Here is a 6,798-nt window from a genome sequence, read left to right on the forward strand (position 1 = left end):
TACTCTACTTGTTATTTTGGTGTCGTCTGCAAATTTACTTAGTTTGCAGTTTATCCCATCATCAGCATCATTAATGTACATTATGAAGAGTACTGGTCCTAATACAGAGCCTTGAGGAACGCCGCTATTTACCTTATGCCACTCTGACTCTTTTCCATTTATCACAACACGCTGTTTTCTGTCAGAGAGCCAGTCTCTCAGCCATTTCAGGGTGTTTCCGGCAATGCCGTGAGCTTTTACTTTACTGATGAGTCTCTTATGAGGAACAGTGTCGAAAGCTTTCTGGAAATCAAGGTAGATAATATCAACAGCTTTTGTCTCGTCATACGAGTTAAATACTTCATAAAAGAAGTCTAGTAAGTTTATTAAGCAGGAACGCTTGGTTCTGAAACCGTGATGCGAATCCTTCATGATTTTATTTTATTTTAAATATTTAACAATTTTATCTCTGATTATTGTTTCCATCAGCTTGCACACTACTGAAGTGAGACTGATCGGCCTGTAATTGGCTGGGAGAGATTTATTTCCTTTTTTAAAGATTGGCGTGACATTTGCTAGGAGGAGGAGGAGGAGGAAGAGGAGGAGGAGGAGGAGGAGGAGGAGGAGGAGGAGGAGGAGAGGGAGGTAGAGGAGGAGGAGGAGCTTGAAATGACATGGAAATTAAGAGGAAAATGTAAAGAAAGAGCAAAGATATCAGTGACATTTTCTTCTTCTTTTCTTCCTCCTTCTTTTCCTTCTCCTCCTCACCATCATCATCATCATCATACATTTCCTTCCTCCTAATTTATCCATCCACCTCCCCAATCTCTCCCTCCTCCTCCTCCTGCTCCTCCTCTCCTCTCCTCCTCATCATCATCATCCATCTCCTTTACCCTTCCCTGCCAGGCCGACCTCGGAAAACCTAAGAGCATTGGGGACACAGGAATGCAAAGAAAAAGGAAGGCTTACACACGCACAGACAGACAACCCACATTATGTAAAGTGTTGAAGCTTCTCTCCACGCACAGTAACCACCCTCACTCAGCCTTCATTCAGTCAGCCAGTACCCGTATCCTCCCAGGCTCATTCTTCACTCTAAAGCATTTACAACCTCCCTTCCTCCTTCCCTTTTACACGACGCTTATCTCTTGTACCCTTCTTCCTCATTCCTACAGCTTCTCTCTCTCTCTCTCTCTCTCTCTCTCTCTCTCTCTCTCTCTCTCTCTCTCTCTCTCTCTCTCTCTCTCTCTCTCTCTCTCTCTGGTCAGTGCTTAGTTCAATATCCTAGAAACAATGTTGTTATCAGACCTCATTGCTGCATCCTCCTCCTCCTCCTCCTCCTCCTCCTCCTCCTCCTCCTCCTCCTCCTCCTCCTCTTCTTTTTTTTCTTTTTCTTCTTCTTTTTTCCTACTCCTCCTCCTCCTCTTCCTTTTCCCTCCTCTCAGCCTGAAAAAAAAACACACGGTCAGTTATCACAGCGGTCCGCTCTCTCTCTCTCTCTCTCTCTCTCTCTCTCTCTCTCTCTCTCTCTCTCTCTCTCTCTCTCTCTCTCTCTCTCTCTCTCTCTCTCTCTCTCTGGTATCTCGGCATCCCTTCCCCACACACTTAGTGCCAGTGGAAAGAATCCTGAGACAGTGCAGTGAGTGCCAGCATTGTCTCGTCCGGGGGCGCCACGCCGCTGCTGCTACTATTTCTGGCACTATACCCCACCAGGCACCCTCCTCCTCCTCCTTCTCCTACTCCTCCTCCTCCTCCTCCTCCTCCTCCTCCTCCTCCTCCTCCTCCTCCTCCTCCTCCTCCTCCTCTCCTTCCCCATCCACTCTGGCACTTCGCTCTCATCTTTACTCGAGCACTTAACTTCCACTGCCACCTCCGGAGTGACTCGCGGTGCCGTAGATGGCCACAGTTTTGTAAGGTGGGAGCTATGCAGGGTCACAGTTATGCAGGTCACAATTTCAAAGGGTTACAGTTCTACAGGGTCACAGTCTTAAAGGGTCACAGTTCTACAGGGTCACAGTTCTACAGGGTCACAGTTCTGCAGGATCACAGTCCTAAAGGGTCACAGTTCTACAGGATCACAGTTCGGCAGGGTCATAGTTTTACAGGGCCACAATTATGCAGGGCTACAATTCTGCAGGGTCACAGTTCTGCAGGGTCACAGTTGTGCAGGTTAACAGTTCTGTCGGGTTACAGTTCTCCAGGGTTACAGCTCTGCAGGGTCATAGTTCCACAGGGTCACAATTGTGCAGGGTCACAGTTGTGCAGGGTCACAGTTCTGTCGGGTTACAGTTCTGCAGGGTTACAGCTCTGCAGGGTCATAGTTCCACAGGGTCACAATTGTGCAGGGTCACAGTTCTGTCAGGTTACAGTTCTGCAGAGTTACAGTTGTGCAGGGTCACAGTTCTGCAGTGTTATAGTTCTGCAGGGTCACAGTTCTGCAGGGTCACATTTGTGCAAGATCACAGTTCTTCAGGGTTATAGTTCTGCAGGGTCACAGTTCTGCAGGGTCACAGTTGTGTAGGGTCACAGTTCTGTCAGGTTACAGTTTTGCAGGGTTACAGTTGTGCAGGGTCACAGTTCTGCAGGGTCACAGTCCTAAAGGGCCACAGTTGTGCAGGATCACAGTTCTGCTGGGTTACAATTCTGCAGGGACGCAGTTCTGCAGGTTCAAAGTTCTGCAGGGTCACAGTTCTGCAGGGTTACATTTGTGCAGGGTCACACTTCTGCAGGTTCACAGTTCTGTAGGGTCACAGTTCTGCAGGGTCACAGTTGTGCAAGCTCACAGTTATGCAGGGTTATAGTTCTGCAAGGTCACAGTTCTGCAGGGTCACAGTTTTGCAGGGTCACAGTTCTGCAGGGTTATAGTTCTGCAGGGTCACAGTTCTGCAGGGTCACAGTTCTGCAGGGTTACAGTTCTGTCGAGTTATAGTTTGCAGGGTCACAGTTCTGCAGGGTCACAGTTCTGTCGAGTTACAGTTCTGCAGGGTCACAGTTGTGCAGGGTCACAGTTCTGTCGGGTTACAGTTCTGCAGGGTTACAGTTCTGTCGAGTTACAGTTCTGCAGGGTCACAGTTCTGCAGGGTCACAGTTCTGCAGGGTCACAGTTCTGTCGAGTTACAGTTCTGCAGGGACACAGTTGTGCAGGGTCACAGTTCTGTCGGGTAACAGTTCTGCAGGGTCACAGTTCTGCAGGGTCACAGTTCTGTCGAGTTACAGTTCTGCGGAGTCACAGTTGTGCAGGGTCGTAGTTCTGTCGGGTTACAGTTCTACAGGGTCACAGTTGCACAGGATCACAGTTCTGCAGGGTCACAGTTCTGCAGGGTCACAGTTGCACAGGATCACAGTTCTGCAGAGTCACAGTTCTGAAGGGTCACAGTTGCACAGGGTCACAGTTCTGCAGGGTCACAGTTCTGCAGGGTCACAGTTCTGCAGGGTCACAGTTCTGCAAGGTCCCAGTTCTGCAGGGTTATAGTTCTGCAGGGTTACAGTTCTGCAGGGTTACAGTTACGCAGGATCACAGTTCTGTAGGGTCACAGTGCTGTAGAGACACAGTTCTTTAGGGTCACAGTTTTGCAGAGTCACAGTTCTGTAAGGTTGCAGAGTCACGGTTTCAAAGGGTTACAGTTTTGCAGGGTCACAGTTCTGTAGGATTACAATTTTGCTGAGTCATAGCTTCAACTGGTAACAGTTTTCCAGGCCACAGTTCTGCAGGGTCACAGTTTTGCATGGTCACAACTATAAAAGATCATAGCCACACATACGCAGAGTCATCTGAAACCACACCAGGTCACACACACACACACACACACACACACACACACACACACACACACACACACACACACACACACACACACACACACACACACACACACACACACACACACACACACACACATACCTTTGTCGTAAACTTGTGCTCCACAAATTATCAAAATGTGATTCCAATACTCAGAAGCAAAATAGAATAAATTAGTAAACAGACACACAAACAAATACATAGATAAGTAAATGAGGAGCTGTGTGAAAGGCTTTGATCCGGAGTGTGGATACGAGAGAGAGAGAGAGAGAGAGAGAGAGAGAGAGAGAGAGAGAGAGAGAGAGAGAGAGAGAGAGAGAGAGAGATGTGTGTGTGTGTGTCTTGGTTTGTACCACAATAATAGGCACTAAGTGGAGCTCTTAAATATTATCTCTCTCTCTCTCTCTCTCTCTCTCTCTCTCTCTCTCTCTCTCTCTCTCTCTCTCTCTCTCTCTCTCTCTCTCTCTCTCACACACACACACACACACACACACCTGTTACCGCGCCATCGAGACCATTTTGTATGGCCGTCGAGCGAGAACGAAGCGGCTTGGACGGTTTATTTTTACTTCTGATGAAGCGGAGGGCCTCTGTGGGGATCACCGCTTACCCATCCCCCCATCTCTCTCTCTCTCTCTCTCTCTCTCTCTCTCTCTCTCTCTCTCTCTCTCTCTCTCTCTCTCTCTTTCAGGTTTTTCTCCATAGTGTTTCCATCTCTTTTCTCCTTGGCCTCCTTATTCTCCTCTTCCTCCTCCTCCACCTCCTCCTCCTCCTCCTCCTCCTCCTCCTCCTCCTCCTCCTCAGTCTGACACAAACAGCCTCCTAAGGGCCAATAGGTTTATTGTTGTTTTTTTTTTTTATGTTCCTTTGTGTTCCTCTTGACTTCGTTTTTTCTTTCTTTTTTTTTTCTCTCTCTCCCTTCTCCATCAATTAAATCGTTAAGGGTAAAGGACAGTCTCTCTCTCTCTCTCTCTCTCTCTCTCTCTCTCTCTCTCTCTCTCTCTCTCTCTCTCTCTCTCTCTCTCTCTCTCTCTCTCTCTCTCTCTTTACATTTGTTCATTTCCTCCTCACTCTTTCCTTTCTTTCTTTCTTCCTTCCTTCCTTCCTTTCTTTACTTCTTCTTTCTCCCCCTTCTCTTCCTTCTCTTCTTCCTGTGTTTCATTTTTTTTACTCCTTTCCTCTCTTCTCCTTTTTCACCTTCCTCCTTTCCTTCTTCCCTCATTCCCTTTCTCCCATCACCATCTCTCCTTCTCTCGTGTATTCCTCTCTTTCTTCCCTGCCTCCTACTCTCCATCAGCTCCTCCTCCTGTCCATCCTCTCCTCTCCATCCCCCTTTCCTCCCTTCTCCCTCCCCTCTCCTCTCTCTAAGCATCTGATCTCGTGCCACCTGTAGGTAATCCTCTCTCCTCACCCTCTCGTTACTTCTCTTCCTCTCCTCCTTTCCCTCTCCCCCGTCCCCTTATTCCCTTCCTCTCTCCTCTTCCTTCTCCTGCTCTCTCATCCTCCTCTTTTTCCTCTTCTTTTCTCCACTAAACCCCCATTTACTTCCCCCAGTCCACTTTCCTTCTTCCATTATCGTTCCCCTCCTCCTCCTCCTCCTCCTCCTCCTCCTCCTCCTTCTCCTCCTCCTCCTCCTCCTCCTCCTCCTCCGCCTCCGCTTCCTCCTCCATTTTACCTGTACATTGCCACATTATTGACGCATCAAATATTCAGACCTGCTATCCGTGAATATAAAATTATTACCGGTATATTTTGTTTTATTTATCACTTTCTTCATTATTTCTATGCTAAGTTTTCCTCGCTGCACTGTATCGATTCCTTTCAGCTGAGGGAATCGTTGGTTGTGTGGGTGGGTGGGGAGGAGCCTTCTGTTTTACTATCTTTTCTCTCATATTAGTGATGTGGTAACCTCATCCTATGCAAAGAATGAACCTGTCCCTTCCTATGTATTTCTCTGTATTCATGATTCCCTTTTTTCATCTTGCTCCTCCTCTTCTTTCCTACTACTCTTCCTTCTACTACTGATACTAATACTTCTACTACCACTTCTCCTTTGCCCTCTTCTTTTTCATCTCCCTCTTCCTCCTACTGCTCCTCATTTCCCCCTCCCTTCCTCCTTTCTCCCTCTTCCTCCTCCTGCCCTCCACCTTCTCCCACCTTCACTTCTTCCCTCATTTCAGAGGATTAAGCACTTCTATGGGAGAGAGCGTTTGTTCTTAACTGGAGAGAGAGAGAGAGAGAGAGAGAGAGAGAGAGAGAGAGAGAGAGAGAGAGAGAGAGAGAGAGAGAGAGAGAGAGAGAGAGAGAGAGAGAGAGAGAGAGAGAGAGTACAACTTAAAGAGGAGACTAGAGGTCACAGGGAGAGGGAGACCAAGTAGCAGGAGTGGGTAGAATAAAATCAAGAGGAGAAATCTATTAACTCGCAACATTAACTTCCACTATGTGTTTTCTTTCAATGTGAAGACCTATGATGCTCTAATAGCCGGCTTAGCATGACATGTGAGAGACTGGCAGGAGATCAGAGGGTGTGAGACAGAAGGAAGGCGCCAAGGAATACAGTGCGAGTGAGTGTGAAGTGTGGTGGGTTAGTTAATTGAGATGTTCACGGTGATTAGTCTTACCTGAGAAAGTGTTTGAGAGGATCTGAAGGAGGAGAGGACAGAGGGAAAGGTTGAGAAGTGAGATAGAGGGAGGAATGGAAAGGAGAATATGAGGAGTAGGATCTCTCTCTCTCTCTCTCTCTCTCTCTCTCTCTCTCTCTCTCTCTCTCTCTCTCTCTCTCTCTCTCTCTCTCTCTCTCTCTCTCTATTATAAGTGCAATTTTTCCTCCAGTCTTGCAGTTTGTCTTCCTAATTTGGTCTTTTTTCAATGTCAGTAACAACTTTCCTTTCTTCCTTCCTTCTTTCCTTCTTTCCTCCCACTCTTCCTTCGTTCCTTTTTTCCTTCCTTCTTTCCTTCCTTCCTTCCTTCCTTGATTTTTTACTTTTCTTCACGTTTATCTTTTCATTTTCTTTTTTTCT

Source organism: Scylla paramamosain, chromosome 4 (genome assembly GCF_035594125.1).
Source record: "Scylla paramamosain isolate STU-SP2022 chromosome 4, ASM3559412v1, whole genome shotgun sequence".
Lineage (NCBI taxonomy): Eukaryota > Metazoa > Arthropoda > Malacostraca > Decapoda > Portunidae > Scylla > Scylla paramamosain.